Below are 26307 nucleotides of genomic sequence, written 5' to 3'. Positions count from 1 at the left end.
GATTCTGCTTTGTTTCCCAAAGCTTTGTGGGAATCTCACACATAAGCTCTCTTGAATTTGATGACCATTTCCTAAGCGTGAGACCTGCTGATTCCATCATTAGCTGTAGTTGTTTGGTGGCCGTAATTGCTTCTGGGAGAGTGTCGAAACCATGCATCAGGTCATCCACATAAAACCCTTTCCTTGCTATTGGTGCAGCTTGTGGAACAATCAGACTACCCAGTATTTCACTTCCTGAGTTCCATGGTGAAATCGATAAATGGTACTCGTTTTACGATACCTTTCGCTCTCTGGTGCATGAAAACACGTTGTGGGCCATACGATTTATTGTAAAAACAATAAATTCTATTGTATGATTACAATTTATTTTATTGTACCTATATGGATGTTTTACGGGCTGGGTATCCTATATATAGAACCTTATTCGACCGGATTCAGAGTTTAAATTAAGCACGTTTCCCTGCCATAATTCAATTTTGGATTTCTCTGCTGGTGTCATTATCGGCGGTCACCAGTCACTCGTCTACCACCTCAATTTCATCACCGTCAATCCTAATTCGTGGTAAGAGGCCAACATTATCTTCTCTTGAACCTCTTCCTCTCATGTATTGCCCGATGAACGTTACCGGCATTCGGGATGGGACACGAAATTGAATAAAACAAATTTTGTTAATCGTAAGTTATTAGTAGTTTTTCATTCGCTGAAAATTTCAAGAAAATCTTAAAATCGGATTAATTTTGGTGAGTAAATGTGTATCCCATTTTTATCGAATGCACCCTTTATCCCCCTGTATAATGTGTATTGAGCATAAATTTAATTTAACACTTCAAAACAGACCACAATTGTAGAACATCAACTATTAGTATAAATTTTGAACTGTTTTCCTTAAGTTAAGTTTAGAATGGACTATTAGTGATTTAATCGAAACTAACCCTTCAAAAACAATGCACATCACTTGATAGAACTCCTTCCAACAGAATCCCACCATGCATCGACGCCAAGAAAAGCGTATACCGACCTGGCAACTGGAACAAAACAAGGATAATTTTATTTATTTGGCGCGAAAAAAGCGCTATTATCGCTTTTGCATTATTCTCTCCATGTTGTATAGCCATAATGGCACGCTCGATGCTGCTGTATTGCCGAAATGATCGTTTTTACATAGTTTGGCCTCAAATGGATTTTTGCCTGCTGCTCACCTTGCTGATGGGGAGAGAGAGAGAGAACATCCAGAGAAATAAAACTAGGGAACACGTGAAGCTTTGTGATACAGACGAAACAAAATATCACCAACACAACTTCCCAGCGCCAGAGATGATAAAATTGTGGAACACTTTTGCACTGTACTTGCATAAAATGTAGGATAAAAGGAGTCGGGGCCAAAAAATATGCTAAAATGTGTTACCTTTTAGCCGCTTGGTTTTTTTTTGGTTCGTTGAAATGATTTTACAGTCGATAAAATAATGCTCTGCCATGTGCGATTTTATCGTTCAAGCTTCATCGAGGGAAACCGGTAAAAGCTTTTTGATGAAATGTTATGAGCCATTTTCGAAACGATTTTATCATCACTTTAAAAATCATGAATTGGATTAGGAATTACTTACAGTTCCTCCCATCGTATAATCCTGCCACTGGCAGCCACTGCACAACCATTCCTCCATTTCATACTGACATCCATCACCGAAACTATCCCACAAAGTGGATATAATATTTCTTAGTCTGTACTTTATTCAAAATTTATGCCACTTTAAATTCGCTTCCGCATGCTTTGCTCGCCGGGAATGGTTTCCACCTGTATGAATAAATTTAAAGTTTTATGAAATATCTGCTGCTGCGATTCTGGCCCTTGCACATACGGCGCTGGCTGCCGTTCGTTGTTATGAAGAATAAAGGATCTGCTCCATACGGTGGTGGTGGTGGTGGTAGTGGTGGATAAAGGTAAAACACTTGTGGCATGGCAACTCAAAGGATCTAAGGTATCCGTGTGGGCTCAAGGCTAAAGGCACATATGAGAGGGAAGTCTTACGTTTCATTCGACGGCAGCAACGTCATGCATGTAGATTCTAACAAAGAAGCACACACGTCATCTCGGCTCTGAAAGACGCAAGTCTCGGCGATGTCCTGCGGAGTTTAGCCCGGAAATTTATCTATCTCGTGCAAGGAATGGATTTCATAGGGAAACCCACCCAGTGCCGAATGCAGCCAAATTGGAAGCACATCGTCTATGCAATTTGCTGTGGTTTATGTGGGAAATTAGTACAATTTAAATTGTACAATAAATTTGTGATAACATTTCGAATACTTTTCTATGTTTTGAGCAATTTGCTGAAGCAAGTGCGCTTACCTGTTAGCGCCATGTATCTGGATATTGTGAAGCTGGTAAATGGTTTATCCAAATGTGATTTGAATGAAACCCAAGTTCTGTAATCCGCTCTCAGCGATAACAATGACTGTGAATCATTGGTAAAATAGGATAGCATTGAAACAGCTGGAAAATGCCAGATTATCCGAAAACGACAAACAATTTATAATAGCAAAAAATAGAACAAAATTGTGCTTATACGCGAAATCAGTGCAAATCCAGCCTTAAATGTGATCTAAACACACTATCAATGGAAACGCATGAGTAGTATCGAAACGACTACGAAGTATTAAACTAATTATAAAAGCACATTATAACGATGAAATGGTGTACAAAACCTAACTCCGAAAAATTATGGTGTAATAAAAGGACAAAATATCATTAATACAGTGCATGAACTGACATTACGCTGCTGTTACTGCATTTGTTTATTGTTGTGGCCATAAAAATTACATGAGATTTTCGAAATGATAGAAGTGCATCCTCTTGGATGTAATATTAAAATTTATTTTTTGCTATGTATCCTTTATAACGTCAAAAAAAAAATCAAATATTGCCTCTAATTCACTAAACTAGCCTAAAACTACCAAAATGGCGTTAAAACACGAATTGACCTAGAATAGTTTTAAAAACGCCAAAATGAACTTATAATCTTTAAAAGGCTTGATAACTTCTTAAATAATCTGCATGGTTGATATATGCTTAATATCGTCCATATCTGAGATTAAGATTGGCTTAATCTCAGATATGGACGATATTATGCAATTTTTGAAAAGTTGACAAGCAAATGATTAATTTTGATGGGGCTTTTGATTCAGTTTCCTTTGTAATTCTGTCATACAATCTGCACAGATGTGGACTTTCTGGAATTTTAAATTATTTTTTGCACAGTTTGTTGTCAGAAAAGCAAATTAACTTTTCTCTAGGACAACTGGAAACTTCAAGAGTTAGTTACATGGGCCTGCCCTAAGGCTCATGTCTCAGCCCTCTTCTTTATAACTTTTAGGTCAAAAATATCGACAACTGTTTGACAGAACAATGCACGCTAAGACAACTTGCAGATGACGGTGTGGTTACCGTAAGAGGTCTACATGCCGTGTACTTGCAAGGACCATTGCAGAAATCCTTAGATAACTTGTCTTCCTGAGCTAGGAATCTAGAGATCGAATTCTCGTCGCATAAAACTGGACTGGTAGTGTTTACTCGGAAGCGGTACCCAGCCCAAATGCAGTTTAATCTTTTGGGCAGAAACATTACTCAATCATTGTCTTTCAAGTACCTTGGGGCAGGGTTACTTCCACTCACTTGCTATAAAAAAAATGCTAATTTCAAATAACAGACTGTAGTGGTAATTTTTATACGATAGATGGAGTAGATGAAAGCATAGAGTTGATAGTTCCGTTAGAGTACGGCAGTGTGAAGATTGTATATAGATATTAGAATAGCGAACTAGGACAACTTTTTAAGGAAGGTACAAATCGGTTTTTTCATCTCTCTTTACCAAACTCCCCCTTTGGAGAGGGATATGTACTCCTATATATGTGCTCCTGTCATCTTAGACTTGGCGATCTCGAGGGGACACGGGTGGGGTAGGTGTTGCTACTGTACCTTTCGACCATTGACAGTAATTGATGGTATGCTCCCATCCAGAGTTATGTACTTTGACTATATGTTTTTAGTATTACTTCTACGTGAAGTCAACGATTTACATAGTTGAAGATGCTAATTTCAAATAACAGACCGTGGTAGGGGTAAACAATAGTTGCAATTTCCAAACCTACGACTGGATGCCTTCCTTCAAATAACAATTGAAGTGCGGTAAAAATCGGTAGAACTGTTTCAAACACACAGTTGGTACTTGAACGGGTCGGTTTTCATCTCTTTTTGCCAGTGGTGACGGGGGGGGGGGACACCCCTCACCATCCCTCTCCAAAGGGGGAGTTTGGTAAAGAGAGATGAAAAAACCGATTTGTACCTTCCTTAAAAAGTTGTCCTAGTTCGCTATTCTAATATCTATATACAATCTTCACACTGCCGTACTCTAACGGAACTATCAACTCTATGCTTTCATCTACTCCATCCATCGTATAAAAATTACCACTACAGTCTGTTATTTGAAATTAGCATCTTCAACTATGTAAATCGTTGACTTCACGTAGAAGTAATACTAAAAACATATAGTCAAAGTATAAAAAAATGTTTTTCGGAATTATGAAATCATGATATAGTATAATGCTAATTAGTACTTGTAAGTTACAAGAGGAGGTAATGAAGTGTATGTTTTACTCATAAAATCTGTCAAAATTGTTTTCAGTGCGTCACAATCAGCGATTTTACGACTCGTGAGCGCTCACTCTGAGTGAACGCTCACGAATCATAAGATCGCTAATTGTGACGCTCTCAACGCGAAATTGACAGGTTTTATGAGTCAAACACATACTTTACTACCTCTTCTTGTTACTTACAAGTACAACATAGCATAATTGCATCTAATGATTTTTATAGCAAGTGAGTGGAAGCAACCCTGCCTTGGGGTCTGGTTTGATTTAAAGCGAACTTGGAATATCCATATTACGTATTTGAAGTAAAAATGTCAGCAGAGGATCAATTTTCTCCGTTCAATTTGCGGCGCATGGTGAGGTGCTCATCCAGGAAACCTCATAATGCTTTATAAAACAACAATTCTCTCTGTTCTAGAGTACGGATCTATCTGCTTTCTCTCAGCAAGAAAATGTCACCTAATAAAGTTGGAACGAATTCAATATCGTTGTCTGCGTATTGCGCTCGACTGTATGCACTCAACGCATAACATGAGTCTCGAAGTTCTGGCAGGAGTAACACCACTCCAGAACCGTTTCTGGGAGCTCTCTCTCAGAATACTAATCAAATGCAGAGTGAGGAACAGACTTATAATTGCAAATTTTGAAGAAATTCAGATCAGATATGTTATATGCTATACTCCAGACCGTGCTCACTTCACCAATCGCAGGTTCTCCATTGATTTCGATCTGACCATGAAACAAGCAACTCATGGGATTCCCGATCAACTTCGACCTTGTATTATTATCCCGCGTATTTTTACTGAAAAGTACCAACCCGTAAATTGCGTGAAAACAAATTTTACAAGGGGCCCGGTCTCAATTGATCAACTGGCTTCGGTGTCTTCAATGAGACTCTAGCACCTTCCGCAAACTTCAGAAACCTTGTTCCATTGTTGTTGCTGAGCTGGCAGCAATCAACTTCGCATTGGGGATGGTTTCCAACATGCCAGCAGACCATTACTTCATCTTCTCGGATAGTCTCAATTCGATTGAGGCTATTCGGTCGATGAAACACTCATCTTATTTCCTTTCAAATGTAAGGGAGCAGATGAGTGTGCTGGTCGAAAGATCATATATGATTACCTTTGTATGGGTCCCCTCACATTGCTCAATTCCAGGCAACGAGAAGGTGGACTTTCTCGCAAAGGTGGGCGAGCAGGAAGGCGAATTTTATGACAAGACAACGGCTCCGTAAAACTAACGCGATTGAGCCTTCCAAATGAACGAACTAGGTAAAAAAACATGTTGCAGGCTTAAGGTTAATGCTTTTCCGTTGATACTGACTCCACACCCGCTCAAACCACACTCAAATTCAAAATGCATTTAAATACCAATAAGCATTGCAGAATGGGAAGTATTTAAATTTTGACCATATTAGTAAGTTCAATATTATTGTATCAATGTTCACTCGGCTGTCGACAAAAGCAGGCCACTCTCGATGTATGCCACGCGATCGTCTGTTTTCTCGGCATGTGGTCCTCCTCATAGAACTTTTTGACGTTTAATTTGCGCTCACTACTGCACCATTTAAATCGAACGAGTGCAAGCAAGAGGGAAACAAATTAGTGGGAAAACAAACCGTTCATTCATTCATGTGTGCTAGATAGAGAAAACGATTAAACGTCAAAAAGGTCTAATGTTCTTCATCAGCAGTTCTTTCGGTCGATGCGTCGTCGACTTTGTAAAGCAACCGTTTCGTGATGAGTGTGTGAGTGTTAACCACGTTTTGCATCCATTGCTACAATGGAAGCGCTTTGCCCCACGATGGTGTAACTGCCATAAAATGAAACCACTGCAAGCGGCTCCAGTTTTGATGGAGAAGGCTTTTTGGATAGCGGAAGATAAAGTGTTTATAGTGTTGTACCTTTTGACTATAGTTTTAAGATGTATTGTATAGTGACCAAGAATCCTCGGCTCTGTAAAGTTAATTCGGTTGAGCCTTATCAAATAAATTAATGAACAAAAAAATATTATTGTATGATTATAATAATTCTACTTCTGAAATGACAACTTCAATTCCCAGATTCCAAGTTCAGGGAGGACCTGCCGAAGGACAGGGCAGTCCTACTGAAGTTCAGGGAAGTCTTGCCGAAATTCAGGGAAGTCCTTCCGAACTTCAGGGAAGTCTTGACGAAGTTCAGAGAAGCCCTGCCGAATTTCAGGGAAGGCCTGCCGAATTTCGGTGAAGTCCTGTCGAAGTTCAGGGAAGTATTGCCGACGTTCAGGGAAGTATTGCCGACGTTCAGAGAAGTTCTTCTGAAGGTCAGGGAAGTTCTGCCGAAGCTCAGGGAAGACCTGCCGAACTTCAGGGAAGTCCTGCCAATATTCATGCACAGAAAAAAATTCTGAATTGTAACTATCGCGTAAAATCTCCCTTCGTTTAATGTTGAGCTATACTTGGCATAAACAGCGAAATCGTTTACAAGCTTCCATACAATATTGCTTATTTATGCGATATTGCGCTTAAATTTACACGAATTATCGCGTAAATTTATGCCAAATCTAGCGTTAATTTTATGTGCGCTATATCTCGCAGAAATTTACATGAATTTTTCGAACGGTGTGGAGGGCCTGCTGAGCTTCAGAAAAGTCCTGCTGAAGTTCAGGGAAGTCCTTTCGAAGTTCAGGGAAGTCCTGCCGAAGTTCAGGGAAGTCCTGCCATTTCAATTCTTGGAAATCAGGGAAGTCCTGATGAAGTTCAGAGAACTCCTGCTGAAGTTCAAGGAAGACCAGTCGAATGTCGGGGAAGTCCTGCTAAAGTTCAGAGAAGTCCTGTCATTTCAATTCTTGGATGTTGGTTTATTTTCACAATGGTGGATCCAAGATGGCGAATGATTTTCAATATGGTGGATTAAATTATCTTTATAAATAGGGGAAATGGCTCTAATGTTGGCCTATGGAGCTAAGATTGAGCCCATCGCTTAAAATCTGCTGTTTTCAATTTTATCTAGATGAACGCGACATTGGGACGGTACTAATGGATATTTTTCGTCACTATTGAAAATTTAGTCGATTACTGAATTTATGCATGAGCCCAAATTAGGAGCATTTAGGCCGACATTGCATCTATTTCCCATATCCAGATATATCAGAATAACTCCATCAAAAAGGCTAAAATTTTCACCGAAAATCCTCAAATAAAACAACTTGTGAAAATTGAGAAACCTTTTGGTTTAAAATATATTTTATTTATCAATGGCAAAGGTGGGTGATTTCTAAAATAGTTCAATTCATATAATTACACTAGTTTACAGCGTAATTGAACTTTGTACGCTGGTGCTCATTTTCCATGTAAAATCGTGTGCTGAATCCAAAAATGTAGTCAGAAAATTCCACTCAAAAAATGTGTTTACTTAAATACAAATATCTCCGGCTGTAAGGAAGCTATATCAATCATTTCAGTTGGGCCGAATACTCGCGGCTTACTCGAGTTTAGAGAAATACATTGTCAAAGAATAGGATCAGGAAAGGAGCTTGGGTGGGGTTTCGTTGTCTCACCAGGGCACTGTCACCAGTAAAAGTAATAAAACTTTTTTTTCTTGCATGAACGAAAAAAATATACAAGGGATTATTTTTAACGCAGGAGTGCAAATTGCGCGATAGCAGATCAGAATTCACTATGATATGTGATACGATAGTTTGCTTGCATTGCGACCCGTACAACTCCAAAGATCAAAGGAGTGGGAGATAGAACCCGTCATCTTCTAATCAGTAAGCAAAAACGGTTGCCACTAGGCCATCGAGCTCCTAATTATGAACATATGAAGCCATTATAGTCAAGTTTCCGATCAAGTTGGTATTATTGCCGATAAATCTCGGTGGTGACTTCAACGAAGATAACTATTACTGTTACGCTAAATCAACATCAGTAGAAAAACGACAGCAAAGAAGCCAATCCGGATGAACCTCAGTCGATTCAATCATGATTTCCAACCATTTTATCTTATTTCTCGGCTGTCCTTCAACCAATTAAGATGATTTTCAGTAGATAACTATGGTTGTCACTAAGCACATACAACGATCAACGCAATTGGACGAAGGACAGCTGAGAAACCAGTGGTGGGTGTACAGTACCACCCACCGCATGTATAGAGGGGCTACTGTAAATCGAAACGGAACGATGCGAAACAGGACGCAGAATCAAAACAAAGCAACAAATAGGGCTACCAGAAACACACTTTTATAATTCTAATACTCATATGGTTACTAGAAGTTCAAATAAAAAAATGAACCCCAATAATATGCACGAAGTGTCAACAGTCAAATTCTTAACGGAGGTACACGGTACTTCGGCTAATTCGGCATATGAGCAGTTCCACACCAAATGACGAATCGAAAAAACTCGATCTTCTCCGATTTGCATGAAAATTTGATTTTTTTTTTGTTATGAGCAATGATTCACATATTTACTATAATTCAGCCAAAAACGGCACCTTCGAAATTTTACAAAAAAATTGTAGCACGGAAACTGTGAGATAATAATAATAATAAAGAAAATAATGTTTTTTTTTCTGAGAAAAATATGCAAATAAATGTTGTTAGTAATTTCAAGTAAAAATTCCAGAAAATTGTTTCAAACCTAAATATTTCAAAACGTCCTTGTTTGCTACTTTTTGAATGTTTGAACAACAACTTTTGGTCAAATTTTTGAACTTGCTGTTTTATGTAATTTATACTCAACAATTTTTGAGACATTTTTTTCACTGTTCTACGATTTTTGTTGGTTTTCAATTGTCATGGTTTTTATCAGTGTTGGAAAAGTTCGCGATATTTCACGAAGTTCACCAAGGGAAAAGTTCGCGAGTCATAGTGAGTTTTCGCGAACTTTTTCATCACTGGTTTTTATTATCCCAAAACTTTTTATTTTTCAAAAGCTTTATTTTTTAAACAGAAATCCTGGCTGCGCCACTGTTTAAGCCTTATATAACAAGTTATTGGGCTTGCGAGTTATTTGAGATGAGTATATTTTTGCTAATCTCGTATTTTTTAATTTGTTTGTACCATCAACACCCAAGCAACTTCTCACACGAATGTTTGAAATCAATTGATATCATGAATATAAAATGCAATCTTCAAATATATGTAAATTTCCCGGGAAATTCGGGAATCCCGAAAAACAAGCATATTTGTTCCCGGGAATGGAAACACTAGTAAGCGGTTCTAAAATCGTCTAGTAAAAGTATAGACGTTTACCAAAAGTTGTTCCAATCGAACTGTCAAAATGCAACAAAAAGCATTTCCTGGCCAAGTAGAAAAAAAAAGACTCAATCTTCTCCGCTATGGGCAAACATTCACATTTAAGCTAAACTTCGGCCATTTTGAATCTCGTAAAAAAAAACTTAAAAATGGCTTATTCTATATTTACCAACAAATCATAACTCGAAAACGTCACTTCCAATTGAAATAACAGCTGAGACAAAGTTGTTGGAAAAAAAAATAATTAGTTTTCAGGGAAAATAAAAACCCTATAAAAAAATCATTTTGACTATAAAATCCAAAACAGCTGTTTAAATTGAAATAACAAAAAAATACTTCTTCAATATTTTCTAATTTTTTTAATTGAGATTTTTATGAAAATTAGATCTTCTGTGAAATTTTTTTACAGTTTTTTTTTTTTTTTATCCTTTGGTTTGTTTTTTCCGTCGATCTTGTTTTCCGTGCTGAGCACCAATGCTACCGACGTGCCAGGAAGGCAGCTCCCACACCTGGACCCTGCCTATTGGTCACTTAAAAATAAACGTATGAACTTTTTATTTGTAAATTTTTGGACCGAAAACGATTTTGGAAGTATTTAAAAATTGTTTTTTGTGCAAAATTACACATAAAATTGTTTGAACCAAAAATTTTACAAATTTGCCCAAAAGTTGTTCTTTTATGATTTGTGTAAATTTTAAGTGTTTAACTTGAAATCATCAAAAAAAAAGTTGAATTTGGCATAAACTTTTTAATGAAAAATATTCATAAAATGTTGAAGAAGGTAGTTTTTTTTTTTGTTAATTAAGTATCAAACACGTTTTTTTACTATAGACAAAATTACTTGAATTTTGTTACCGTGTACATTTTGCGTAAAAAGACATTATTTTTTCCAATAACATTGGCTCAGACATCATTTCGATTGGAAGTTATAATTTGTTGAAAATATTGAATATTCCATTTTTTAGTTTTTTTTTTTCGAGATTGAGAATGGTCAAAATTTTGCTCGGATGTGAATGATTAACCATTAGAGTGGCTTTCTTTGGCGGATCTCAATCCTCAGCTCTTCAAATTCGATCCCTATTGAGGTCCCCAGCAACTGTGCCAAATTTGAACGAACTCGGTTACGATCTGGATTTGTGGGAGAGCATTAAAGTTTGTATGGGAAAATGTATAAAAACAGATCAGATTCATTTTCTTGTAAAAATTTCTAAAATTGCTCAACTTTTACCAAACTTGGGCCTTAGATTGAGAAAACTATGCAGAACAACTTCGTCGAAGACCGCAAATTTATTCGACGTCGAAAGAGCTGTGGGGAGCAGCGGGTTTTAAAGTCGACCCACCATATTGACCATAACAAACAACTATGGAAAGTTTCATGCAAGTCGGAGAAAGCCCTAAATATTCCCCATCTACAGTCAATGATATGTTGCTTTGTAAACTTGCAGTATTTATTACTATAAAAATATAACCATTTATAAAAGCTAAACTAACTACCTGGTAACGCCAACGGGTCCTACAGTCAGAGGAATCAATGAAACAAATACGATAAATATATTTTTAACCAAGCCCACTAGCCTCATTACCCCTGTCTTCTCATTGTTACCCACCATCGCCAACTGTTAAAGTTCAACACGCCATCCACGGGTCAATCCCTTCGACTTCAAAAAGCTACATCTTGATTTAGCGCGCTGTTTTTCTAATGTCCAATTCCATTCTCCAGCCATCCTCTGCCGTTGGCAGACTGATTTTGCGATTTCAATTCCCTGATGCGAATTTTCTCAAGCACTCCCGGCCCCAGTGAAAGAAGCCAGGCTGATTGTTGCTGTCTAAATAAATTCCATTCTGAAATAACCACTTGCTTATTACCATAAAAGACTGTGTAGTATCTCATATATACACACACACAGAATAGTCGCATCCATTTCATCACCGAAAGGACACCACAGCCAGCAGTGCTCTCTGTTGCTCTGCGTTCCGTTCGTCGTTTAAGTAAGGACGAAGAAAACCCATCCACTCTCCGCAGCATACAAATCTCCTTCTTATCTAGGAGAAAAGCGATGCCGTTTAGCGGAGTGAAGCGAACCGTGTAAGCGCCCTAACTCTCTCCCCCAACTCCCCCAGCCGGCCGAGATTGGCAAGATTCTGGGGCAACCCCACACCCCATGAAGAACACAGTAACATCTTCGAGTGCAAGGGAGGGCCAAAAGTTCGACGAATGGAATTGAATAATTTTACGAGTTTGAATATTTATATGTGTACCAAGCGAGCAAAGTGCCAAGCGATCCGGGTGTCGAAAGGACTTGCCACTTTCCTTAGCCATGCCGGGATTCAGCGAAGTAAAAAGAGACATCTTAAGGATTTTCGCCGGCCACCAGCCCCGTCAGAACAGTCAACCAGAGCTAGGGATGTTCCCCCAGATTGCCTCTGCTGATGTGGCTTGCCATCTCCGGTTCGCTTTTCCGGCAAACTGTGGGAGCCCTAGGATGCTGCAAATGAAAGACTTGCTGCTTCTTTACTTATTCGATGGCGATGTGCTGCTGCAAATCAGTGCCATCAGTGAGGGCAGAGCTCGAAGCAAAAAAAAAAGCTACCGGCAAACAAACAGACTGCAAAATTCTCCGCCTGTGTGAAGTCCTATTTCTTATACAAAATGTCAGCCAGACACGACGACCGGCACCGGCACTGGGAATGAAGCCCTGCGCGATGGGAATACTTGATAGCTTTATCTCTCCGAACCTACGATGGGACGCTCACGCCGTTGGCTAAATCGGCCAAGTGGCATGTTCTCGTCGTAGTGGAAAAAATTTGCATTTCTATTAAATTTATTACAACGAGCGTAGAGTCAGGGAGCCACAGGGATTGCCTTCGAATCGATTATTCCAGTAAATGACATCCCCAAATCTTGTTCAAGTGGGAAAAATATTCATGCACTTTTCCAAATATTGATAATCGACTAGTTTCGTCTCCAGTGAACCATCAAAGTTCGGAAGGCGAAAAAAATAAATCGATGTCAACAACTAGCTAAAGCAACCAACCTTCCACCCACTCACCCAGCTCGGGCCAATTCGATTACCTGTGATTTATGTTTGAATTCCGAATCAAAGACAGGAAACACTTCAAACGTTATCAGTCCACTGATGAGGTGGCGCGCGGAAAAGCGCTAGGCGGGATAGTCCTCTACCTATATCTGCTTCCAATACAACGTAATCGAATGAGAAATCATCGCCTGGCACTCATGTGTCTGTGTATGTGTATTTTTCGCCCTCAGTTGGGATTTTTCGCTACAATCTATCAATTTGCGATCGTTAGCCGAGCAGCATCCAGGGTGTAATCAAATAAATCGTTATAAACGCGTAGGGCACGGCTGTTAAACTGTCTTTGGCACAGTTGTTTGAACTAAGCGTATGATGGGAAACGGGATGAAAAAAAAACTGTCGAGCCAATCGCGAGACCACGCAACACTTGGTGAGATAAAAATTTATGAACTCCTTAAAAATGCATTAAATTGATGTTTATGATGTTTCGTCTAGCTCTTGGTTGCTGCATTCTGTAGTGCAAATTTTTAAACATATCGAGTTGGATTTGAGCAGGAGTGTTGGAATTTTACGACGCTATAAGCAGGACTGCACGAATCAGTTTATATTTTTATGATGTTTTCAGCATTTCAAACCAAATAGTTTTATCCGAACTGCTCATGGTTAAGAACTTTTTATTATTCATTTAAAAAAATAATGCAGCAGGATATAAGAAACTGCATGTTATGTTTCTGGAAATCATGTTGACATTGCATCTAGGCTTCATATTCAACTAAATGAACTTAATGAAAATAACAAACAACTGTGTAAAATAACAAGTAAAAACATTGATCCGAAACGATTTTCGAATCTGTTTGGAACTGCTCAGGATAAAAGTTCAAAGTTCCATATGATATTTTATTGAAAATGATCAACTTTTGCAAACTGCTTAGTATTTAAATCTTCAAAAATTATTTGCATGACCTAGGTTTTAAGAATCTTTTAATAATTTATACAGAAATATGTACAAATACATTTAAACCGAAGTATCAACATTTAACCAAGATGCAGTGATTTGATAAGCTTATTGGATTAGAGTTGTTATGTAAATGTTATGAAAAATTATCAGATTTTAAAATTCTGTTGGGATTCAAATTGAATTTCTAATCATGAAAATTTGCGGAAATTCAAATAAATTTCCCATAAAATTGATAAAAGCATTTCAATATTTTTATAACAAATGTTCAATTTTCGGCTACAAATATAATTTATAAAACTAGGAAATTTTCGAACTATTGACCAGAAAAACCGGGAAAACACCTTGAATTTTAAAATGGAAATTCAGTTGGCACCATGCTTAGCGAGAAACTTCAAAAGCACAAATGTCAGGTTGCACAAAACATACAATTCTGAAATTGCAATTTCATATCTGTATATTTTGTGGAAGCTGCCTTTTGTGCTTTTGAAGTTTCACGCTAAGGCTTCGTTACATTTTTTTGGTACTAATTTTTGGTATTTTCCACTGATTTTTAAATTTTTACCGAATAGTTTCGTTGTTTAATAACTACCGAACAGCTGAAGCCTGGATTAGCGTTCAAGGTATTTGCTTGAAATTTTTTCCATAGCAGCCTCAAAATTCTTAACAGAGTACTTAAGCTGATATTCTTAATAATTTTCAGTAAAATTAGCTTTTCTCACCACATTTGTTCTGACTGAAATACCTCAACAATTAGTAGCCTCAGAATTTAGATTCCACGGGATGGTTTGTTTAAGTAGAGCGCGTCAAATTCATTGTAACTGTTGAAGTGAAATGTAAATACAGTAACAATTTGAGTTTTATGAGGGTTCTGTAGACCATGAATTGGACTTATAGAACGCTTTAAAACCTTGATAAAACTTGCAATGTTACTTGTTACAATTGTTCGCTAACTGGGCGTTCTTTAACTGGGCTGCTTTTTAACTGGGAGTCCGTTAACTGTTACTGGCTGTAGCCATACGTCAAAAATAGACGTCACATTAAGGTTGACATTTCGTTGTCAAAATTAGTGTGGGCAATTCGAATGGAATATTAAGTGTTAATATAAATAAACTTGATTCTTTTTTTCAGTTCACGCTGAAATCAGGACTTAAGTGCGTTTTTAGCGAAAGCGTTAAGCCTTTCTAAACTCGCGAAATTGAATGCTGTGAAAATAACAATAATAAACTTTACAAACTTCAATTCAATGCACAATTTTTTAACGTCGATCAAACAATTCATCGAAGTTCCGCTCAGTGTTTTTTGACGTATGACAAGTTAGCCCAGTTTGCGAGTGGAATTCGCTAACTGGACTGTGCTTTTAGCCCAGTTAGCGAATAAGTACTGTAAAGGGTGTCCCACATCAAATTGCACCACGGAAAGAAACGCTGTAGAAAATTACCTAGTAGACCGATTCTGTTCAAACTTTCACGCAATAAAATATAACCTATCAGTAAGTTTTTGGCATATACTGTACGCTTTCTTATGCTTAACACCTTATGCTTAACTCCATTAATTAGGTTCTGTACAACATCTGGCTGCAGCTTCTTCTGTTCGGAAACCCTCTTTTTCTTCATGTCTTCCTCAGATTTGACCTCCTTGCTTCCGTAGTGCCTGCTTCATAATAGCCCAGTATTTATCGATGGGCCTTAGTTCCGATGCGTTGGGGGGTCGGGTATGAAAATGACCCCGTTGGCTTCGTACCACTCCAGGACAACATTTGAATAGTGGCACGAAGCTAGATCCAGCCAGAAGATCGTAGGACCCTCGTGTTGCTGCAACAGAGGAAGCAGACGCTTCTGTAGACATTCCTTTAGGTATATCTCCCCGTTTACAGTCCCTGTAGTCACGAACGGCGCACTCCGTTTGCCACATGAGCAGATCGCTTGTCAAATCATGTATTTATTGGCAAACTTTGAAAGTTTCTGCTTCCTTACTTTCTTCGGAGCATCAAACTTGTGCTGGGCGGTGAAGAACAGTAGCCTCAGAAGCTGCCGGAAGTCCACCTTGACGTAAGTCTCATCATCCATGATGAGACAATGAGGCTTCGTCAGCATCTGGGTGTACGGTTTCCGGACCCGTGACTTTCCCAGCGTATTTTGGCGCTCGTCACGATTTGAAGACTTCCGCACTTTGTACTATCCAGTCCCTCCTGGTCCTTGGCTCTCTGAACGAAAGACTTGGACAGATTCAACTTTTTAGCCACAACCCTAACCGAATCATTGGGATTCCGCTTAAACGCTTTCACGACACACTAATAGAACATCCATTCTGACCGCATTTCTTCTTCCGTTCGATGCTCAGAGTTTTGTAGTAACGTTTAATCATAAGACTCACCGTTGACTGCACGATTCCGAGTTGTTTTCCGATGCCCCGATGAGAGGGATTTTCCAGGTGCTTGCGCAAAATCAGTTAGCGACGTTGCTTTTCGGGTGTCGCCATTTTTTCCAACTTTGGAAAAAACTGACAGCGATAAAAATACAGTGTAAACAATACACTCTAAACTACTTCTACCCAAACTTTTAAGAGAAAATACCCAATGGGTAATTTTCTACAGCGTTTTTTTCCGTGATGCAATTTGATGTGGGACACCCTTTAGTTCTTGAAACTTGAAAATCGTCTTGGAATTACTCTGCAACTTTGATCCGAATCTCCCTGGGTTGCTACTCAAAATTCTTAGGAAAAATGCTTAATGTATGTACCATATGAAAACCCTTCCGGAAATTCATTGAAATACCCTCAAGTAAAGTCGGTGTATAAGAGTCACGCCAAGAATGAAGCCAAGAATGAAGCCAAGTCTACCCATTGAACTGTCAAACCAGCAACATATCGTGTAAAGTTAACAAACATTACAATGCTATGAAAGCTCCATCAAAGATATTGCAATAAAATATAAAATATAATTGAAGAAATGATCAGTAAGCTTTAAGCTGTCATGGGATACGTTTGGTAATAATCCAGTGATGAGAATTTACCACATTTAGAAGAGGTGAATGAACCGCGAATGTGCATACAGTGGGCTGGGCACGCTGTAAGAATGTCGGATGACAGCCCGGTGAAAAACGAACTGACTAGAACGCGACTAAGAGCGACGTCGTGCAGTCAAGGATCCAGTGGAATGAAGATGACTTGTGTCTGGTAAGGTAACCCAAGTAACCAGTGATGTCATTTCACCCAAATGTGGCTCTAGCGCGAGATGTTTTTATGACAGGTGGGCAGGAACTCACGGTCTCCCAGTGTTGGTGAGTTCTTTGCCGTTAATGTTCACGAAAAGTTCACTATTTTGCCATACAGAAATTCAAAACTAAGCTTTTTATGGGCGGATTTGGACAGTTTTTGACCTGTTTCATACGACCGGAAGGTGTATGCTGGTCACAAATGCCGTGCCAAACTGATTTCCTACTCAATTAATCAACTTTTGATGTGAATTTCCCTAATAAACACGAGGAGCATTTCTTATAGCAAAACTTGCCGTAACAAAATGGGGATAGTTCATTTTAGTAAACAAACTAACACTTCTTCCTACTGTGTCACCTATGTATTAGGCGCCTAGCACCTGTCTTAAAAACATCTCGAACCAAACCAAGGCGGTCGTTCTCTAAACAGGCCCGATAGGACTATGAGCTGTAATTAATAATAATTGAAATTTCTAAGAATTAAAGTTGAAAAGACGCATCTGTGTCACTTGATACATGTAAACCACATAAATACAAGAAATAAAGATCATTTTGAGTCAAGTAAGTTACTACATATGAGCGTTTCGCGTCGTGCATAGGGTTACCATATGTTATCAAATTGATTCCTGGTCTGCCAGAAATAAGTCTGGTACAATAGCAGGTTTATTTGAAAATGTTCTATCTGTCAAATTTAAGTTAAAATTCACAAAATGGAACACAGCCACACAGATTCAATCCAACATTTGTTTGATTTTGACGTTCTGGTTCTATGGGATTTTAGGTATTTCAAGCATAACTATTCAAGTCGACGTATCTGATTTTGTAAACAATCACTTCAATCGACGATTTGTAGTAACTGCAACCTCACTAGCTAATAGGCGAAAGTTTTCCCTACCTGATGATGGTGTTTGTTTGAGTGGGTGAGTTAGCAGTTAAGACAAATCGTCGATTGAAGAGATTGTTTACAGAAGCAGATACGTCGATTTGAATAGTTACGCTTGATTTGTTTAGGCCGCTGCCATACTGAGAGCAAAGAGGCACGCGAAGCGTGAAATCGAATGTAACGGATAATATCAATAATAGTGATTCTTTTGTATAGAACGCTAAGCGCGCCTCTTCGCTCTCACTATGGCAGTGGCCTTAGAATCCTATGCTAAATTTACGGTAAAATTAACAGGCTGCTTAGATGTTCCATGTTTGTTTCAATCAGCGATTACATGTATCGTGATTTTTGTACATGATAAAAGTTGGGATGGTTTTAAGGCTGTAAAGCTGTAGTTTTCATGCAAAATAGGTAGACTAGATCATTTCCAAGTATCAAAAATGAATTATGAAAGCTAGTTTCATACCTTTTTCAGAAGTATAACGAGAAAATGAATTGAATTGGTAACTACTACAAATGAACAATATCAATTGAACCTTTGTAAATCATATATTTTGTGATAGCGCACATATTATTAAAACGATTGATAAAAACTCATTATCCTACTTTAATGTTAAGAAAAGTAATCATTGTCCTCCTTAATCTCCAAGCCTCAAATGTAATGTCCTTCTTTCCAAATTTTGTATATGGTAACCCTAGTCGTGCGTGTCTGTTGTGAATTTGGTCGGAGCGTGTAATGTATAAGATATAAAGATATAAATAAGAAAAACTGGCTGAATAAAGAAAGAGGGTAGATGTTGTCCAGCAAATTTTCAATAAGAAAAAAATGATAAATAGTGGTTTTCTTATCTTGGTGTTCGTTGGGTGATGAGGCTGATAAACCATTTAAATGTGATTATACGTTCAATTTGTCACGACATTTATTATTCAAGCATAAGCAAGAAGCGGATGATAGTGGAATTAGTGCACCAGAAGAGCAAGTGATCGAAGGAGATGCTCCAGTGCCTAATCTAATTACTTGTCATATCCATAAGGCTCATAGTGAAAAATATCTACAACAGCGTTTTTTCAGTTTGCTGCTGGGACAATTTGCTGAAAAGGGCAGTTTTGGGAATCTCCAAAAATATTTTATATGGGGTTTAAATATGTTTTTTTTATTTAATTTTACCTATAGCATTTCATATACACCATTCTAATTTCACTGCTTCGGAAACATACACGGAAGATTGTTGTATGATCAATTTAAGAGTTTTCATAAAATGAGAAATTATAAAAAAAAAAGTTGCCAAACACGTTAATTACGCTTTGCCATCGCTGCCCAATAGCGATAGCAGCACGCGAAGCATTTTTATAAATAAAAATCCACTTGGGGTTGCGGCACGGTAAAATACACACAAAAGACACCCGCAATTCCATGCCAGAACATAGATCCCTATTTAATATTAACTCTACTTTGTTCTCAGCAGAAACTACAACTCTTTATTCCCATGGTGAAATTTCATAAGTTAACTGTAAATCTACAAGAAAAGTCGGTGTCTTCCACACGAGTAAAGCACAAGGATGACACGCATTGATCAAAGATACCGGTATTGGTGATGACGAGTGTGTTGATTTTGCATACGGTTTAACGTGAGAAGGTGAAGGACAGAAGAGTTTTTACTTTTTATTCACACAATAGTAAATAAGAAACACCGTTGGAGTAAAGATAGTCTCCCGACTCAAATACAGTCGTCAACGTTAATATCGAATCGAAAATTGGGAAATCATTCACAATTGCACTTGCTCTATATCCAGAGGACCAACCAGTTCTCCCACTCCAGTGTTCTCTGGAGTGAGCTTCTGTGAGTTCACTGCAGAGTGTTCTTGAGCTTTTATGTCGCTCACTAATTCCCACCAGTGTATAGTGATCTAATCTCACCGCGCAGTTCATTCCAAAAACTACACACACAGTAAGGGTGTAGTGACTAATATACTGCATGTAGTGCTCTTTCTATAACGAACAGAGCGAGAAGATTAGAATGTTAGCTATTGTCTCTCACAGAGGAGAATGACAAGTATGCAAGTAACCAAAAATTCTGCATTCAACGATAAAACTCACTTGCAAGTTCCATAAAGCTCAACACGCAGAGAAATGGTTTTTAATTTCAAAAATACATCACATTGAATTCAACAAAAAATGTTGTAGACTCAGGGCCTATGCACATTTTTTCTTTGATTCAAAAGTAAATTTGATAAGATTCTAAAAACCTATTTGTTGTTTTTACAATCAACTCTGCGTGTGACTGTGAGTAAATTCAACAATATTTTTCTTTGATTTTATCATGACGTTTCTTGAATCATAACAAATATATTTTGTTCCAATCACTCGCTTCTTTTTACTACAAAAAAAGTATGCTTTTTGTTTCAAAGAAAATATTTTGTTGATTCTAAAAAAAGATCATTTGATGTAAATAACCTGATATTTGATTTATTTTCCATATTAATTGTTTCTTTTAATTTCAGATGTAATCAAATAAATAAAATAATTTTTATGATGTCAAATAATATTTATTATGCTTACAAAATTACAGTATCTAAATAACAATTTTTCATTTATTTTGTGTAGTGATTATTTTCAAGATGTCAACTGTATATCGATTCGCTGAAATAATTGGAATTATTTTTAGGGCAGAAATGTATTAAATTAGAATTTTCCTACCTATAAAGCATCCACTACTTCTTCGCTCAAACCCAATCATTTAAATAATTTTAATAATTCCAAATCTTGTGCACCGAGAAATTCTAACTCCAGCTCTGCAATCAATTCTTCCTCTGAGGAATCATTTTTTTCTGTTTGCGTCATGTAATAAAATGGTGGTCCACAAAAAATCAGATCCCCAAAAAATTTTAAATAAAAAGCAAGGTTTTGTTTCTAATAACGACTTTGTAGAATGAACGCTGCTGTACATTAGAAACAAAGATTTTTTTTTTCTTTGATTCAACCAAAAACATGAGTTTAAATTAAAAATTCAATGCATTTGATTCTAATATGCGTTGTTTCTCTGCGTGAAATAAAGTTCTGACAGAACCTTAAAGTTTAATAAAGTTTGAATAAAGTTCTGACAGAACTTTCAAGTTCTATAAAGTTTCGACAGAACTTTCAAGTTTCATAAAGTTAAAATAAAGTTCCGAAAGAACTTTAAAGTACCATAAAGGCCAAATTAAGTTCCGACAGAACTTTCAAGTTCCATAAAGTTCAAATAATGTTCCGACATAACTTTCTTCCCAAGCAACCAAAAGCTCCACATTCAACGTTAAAACCCACTTTCAAGTTCCATAAAGTTCCGATGCGTACTCCTAGCAACTTGAAGTTCAAAAAAAGATTCAAAAAGCATCCTCAAGCAAGTTCCATAAAGTTCCGATGCGTACTCCTAGCAACTTGAAGTTCAAAAAAAGATTCAAAAAGCATCCTCAAGCAAGTTCCATAAAGTTCCGATGCGTACTCCTAGCAACTTGAAGTTCAAAAAAAGATTCAAAAAGCATCCCCAAGCACTTCTTAGGAACTTCAGGCAAGGCTGAAATCATGACCACAACAAAGTTCTGAAGAAGTTCCCAGCAGAACTTCTTAGCAACTTCAAAGTATCTTAAAAGTTCCCTGCCGAACTTCTTAGCAACTTGAAAGTTTCTAGAAAGGTCCGTCATAGCCCACATTAAGCAATCCGCACAAGTCTTTATTAATAACAAAATTTAATGTACGTAAATATGAAATGATCAGTGATGAAATCGGCAGTGCATCAATATGCTATCCAAACATTGAAAAAATTAAAAGCAATTCTGGATTCGAACCCGAGTATTTGGCATGCGATCTACGAACGCTAACTACTGCGCCACAAGTATGTTGAAATACCATGCGGGCAAACGCCATTTTAAAATTCATCACGGTGTTGATTTCTTATTTAAGTCAGCACTGAAAACTCCAAGGCTGGACAACAGCTCACTTTAATATATCTCAGATGTCGTAGCGGTCGTGCTGGGTTTAATTCTTCAATTAGCTCTAATACTACTACTAATGCTTGATAAATCAATACACGTTCATATTTGCCAGACCTGACTTCAGAATTAACTTTCATAAAAGTGCGAACTAAATATAAAATTGGTGTAGTGGTGTAGAGGACTAAAACCTTTTTTTAACTTATTATCTGAAAGTTCCGTTCAAGTTCTGCCAGAAGCTGCTTAGAATGCTCTTCAATTATGGCACCGGAACTTTCAAGTTCTTATAACGACTTAAAAATGAGGCTGCTTAGAATCCTATAGACCACCTTCAACCAAGCTGCTTAAGCCACAAATAGCCTTTTATCAGAACTGTTGGTTACTTGAGAAGTATCCCAAGTAATCATAGGCACGTTATTTTGCCTTTTTGGTTATATACAGCTGAACAACGGCTATACCAGTGTTTGTAAGTTCTGATGAGGCCCGTATATAGCCAAAAAGGCGCAATAACGTGCTTCTGGTTACTTGGGCTGTTAAGCTATCATAGCTTGTAAAAAATTATCTCTAATACCGCATAATATCCTGTTTTTTACTGAAACAACACCGACTTCCTTTAGGCGTATGTTCCTCTCTTATAACGGTGATATTTTGCTTACCGGCTTTTTTCACCCTCGATAAACGAGCAACAACATTTTATCCAGACTTGAAACTAGGCCGTCATAAATCAACTTTATTGGATTTCGTTCGTCAGTAGTGGGAGAGCAAATCAAATTTGGTGCGGATATTTCTGCTTAAAAAAGCTACAACTTTTCCTATTTTCTCTGTGGATTATCCCTTTTTCCATAACTTCTGCCGAAAATTCAATACACTTTGCAACACTTTTCATCTAACACTCTTTCCAAATTATGTTTTTTTATCACCCGCACGGCACACATTGAAACGATGATGCATAACTTTTAGCCGAATCGAAAAGTTTCTTCTACTTCCTAATGAAAAGGTTGGTCAGCAACAGTTCCATTTTACTTATCGTTTTCCCCCTTCAAGTGTGGTTCTATACTAACCATTTACACACACACAGTTGACCCGTCTGCGGGAGACCATTCCATACTCGTGCAAGCATTACAGCTCAGAAAGTGGCTAATAAAATTTAGCATGATTTATTCGAGCTACAGATTCGATAAATTTATGGATATTCTATGCAAATATTAACTTAAATCATTTAGGCAAAGAGAAATAGTATGGCAATGTGTGTGCATTTGCGTTCCCGAACCTACCGCCTTGTCCGCAGTGGACATCGCATTCTCCCACAGCATAAAGTAAAACCGGGTGGTGTAAAGTGCTATAATTCAACCGGTACGTTACCATTCACAAGCCAAGGGATAGAGTTTTTTCCGGTGAGTTCAGGAGGGGTCTCTGGATCTCGTTGAAAAGAGGATAAGATTTGCTGTACCTAGGTGCAGGATGCCGTTGCATTTTGCGAACCAAAAATTCTCCAGGCAAAACTATCACATTACAATCTGGTACACTATCATCAACATCATCATCGTTTACTTATTGTATCCGGGCTTGAAGAGAGAAGACAGATCCTTCGGGCTAGAAATCGTCGATGGATGTGATGGCGGAGGAGGAGCGGCAGATGATTTTGGTTTTGTGTGTTTAGTCAATTCGTTTGCACGCTAACGAGAGTTCTTTTTGAATGGACCACTTTGCAGTTGAAGCTTTGGAAAGGGTGAACTATTGTGATGGACCGGTGTGGTGCGGTGGGAGTAAACTATTCGAAACTTGTTGATGTTGTTCGGCTTGGGGCTTCCGAATCATATCATTTGAAGACTGTGTTTTTGATAGCTTTTTATTGAACTTGTATGTTACGTACTTACTGCTATCAGATGAATCGATAAGTTCGGATGTTTGCTCACTGCATTCAATTTTTGGCAACATAAGGGCTATATTTCAGAAGTAGAATCGTTCATAAAATAATCGGTTACATGAGCAAGTTTAAAAAGGGTCTTCTAAAAAAAGTTAAAGGCCTTCACGAACCAGCGGCTCAACTATTATTTGTCTTCCATGAATTGAAACTCCTAACATCGGCAATCCAATCAAGTGTCAATTTGCTTCCAAGCATGAAATTTGATTGAGTCTCCTTTCAGTATGGAACTCGTATGCCCCATTCAGCGATAACCTTATATCGCAATAATCGTTGATTTTTACATGAAAAATAAACACCTCCTCGACTTCATATTTACTTTTTCTAGCACTCCACCACCACCACCATCAAAAACACTTCATCTCTCACAGTTTTACAGCTACGCGCTGCGCTGTTGACATTTCCAACAGGTCTCGTATAAGTGTTCAATAAAAACAAGCAGCGAATTTTCCAACGGCCATTACACTGTGACTGGTTGGTAGCTATGTAGGTGCTGTGCTAGCACTACGAACGTGTGCACGTGAAGCGTGCAGAGTTTGGCATTTACACCACCCACCACACCACGCATTCGGTTCCTCCTCCATGGGCTCTTAGACACAGATAGGTTATAGCTCAAAACAAAAGCTCCCCACAACGAGCTGTGAAACTTCCCTTGGTTTTCTTTGCTTTTTTTATCCTCCAGGACCTGAAACTGCCAACCTGACGCTAAACGATCCAATCGCAGAACCATCACTTTAGAGCCAATTTGACTCGCATTTCGCATATCCACCTTTTTTTTGGTACGTATGGGGGATGGAAGTAGGTAGGTATATATTGCTGGGCTGATGATTGCCAATACTCAGTGAACATTTTGGGGGTGACATATGGAACTTAGAACTTGGCAAACAGCTGGGGTTGTAAAAAATCTGCACATGGGGAAAATTATATTTATAAATAGAAAGTAGATTTGGATCTGTTCACAAATTACGGAGCGCTAAGGGGGAGGGTTTTTAATAAAGCACCTGGTAAACCTGGAAAAATCAGGAAATTTCAAAAGACCTGGAAAATCCTGGAATCATCAAAGAATTGAGCCTTCAATCAAGGAATTTTTGTAAAATAGGTTCATTATTGGAGCTATTTTTTCATTGATTTGTTCTTCCGTCGAACATCTCTGATTACGCCTTCCTTCAGAACGGAAGTAAAGCCGTTGATCCCAGTTCATGAGTTGATGAGTCGATAGGTAGGGTCCAGGTGTGGGTGCTGCCTCCTTGGCGTCTGTAGCATTGGTACTCAGCACGGAAAACGAGATCGATGGAAAACAAATCAAGGAAAAAAAATCTCGCTAGGTGGCACTAGTGATCTTATGAACTTCATGTAAATGCTGGGTTGACATCTCGAGATCCTTGCGAGATACAAAGTCGCTGTTTTCTGCTTTGTTGTTCAGGAGTCCAAAATCTTGTGAATTATGGACAGTTTAATTTGGAATTCTCTCACTATGTGGCACTATTTTTCTTATGACTTTCGTGTAAATGCTGGGTCGACATCTCGAGAGCTTTGCTAGATACAAAGATGCTGTTTTCTTCAATGTTTTTCAGTAGGCCAAGACCATTAATTGTGGATGGTTTAGTTCGGAATTATCTCGCTAGGTGGCACTAGTATTTTCAATAAATTTTAAGATTTTTAACTATACCTTTTTACAATATCTCAACAATTTTTACAATATCTCAACAACTTGCACTGCACCACAAGTGTGTTGGGATATCTCAACAATTTGTGACTCTTTATCAAATTCAACGGTTCGTATCAGGGGAAACGACACTCATTCAGGTATATTTTATTTCAAAAAAGACTTGGCAGCGCTGCTATGGTATGCAAGCGGATGGAAAGAATTGATTGGAATATACAGAAGGATAAACAGGGATGTTTATGATTTCTTGAAAAAAAAATAGATAGGGACACTACGTAGAACGCTTTTGATAGGTTTTAGGTCACCCGCGTAGACAATGGTCTTTACATATTTTTTTAAAAATTTGTGTCAACCACACACAATCACAATCCCAAGTAACCAAAAGTTCTGATAAAAGGCTATTTGTTGCTTAAGCAGCTTGGTTGAAAGTGGTCTATAGAATTCTATGCAGCCTCATTTTTAAGTCATTATAAGAACTTGAAAGTTTTGGTACCATAATTGAAGAGCATTCTAAGCAGCTTCTGGCGGAATTTAAACGGAACTTTTAGAAAATAAGTTAAAAAAGGTTTTTGTCCTCTACACCACTTTTAGATGTAGTTAGTTGGCACTTTTATGAAAGTTAATTCTAAAGTCAGGTCTTTATGAAAGTTATTTCTAAAGACAGGTAGGAATGTGTATTGATTTATCAACATTAGTAGTAGTATTGGAGCTGTTTGAAGAAGTAAGCCCAGTCCTTCTGCGTGAGAGCCCCAGCACGAACCGCTACGCCATCTGAGATAT

This window comes from Ochlerotatus camptorhynchus, unplaced genomic scaffold, assembly GCF_037179485.1.
Source record: "Ochlerotatus camptorhynchus isolate MF236.1 unplaced genomic scaffold, CSIRO-AGI_Acam_v1.1 ptg000361l, whole genome shotgun sequence".
Taxonomy (NCBI): domain Eukaryota; kingdom Metazoa; phylum Arthropoda; class Insecta; order Diptera; family Culicidae; genus Ochlerotatus; species Ochlerotatus camptorhynchus.
This window is presented reverse-complemented; position numbering follows the sequence as displayed.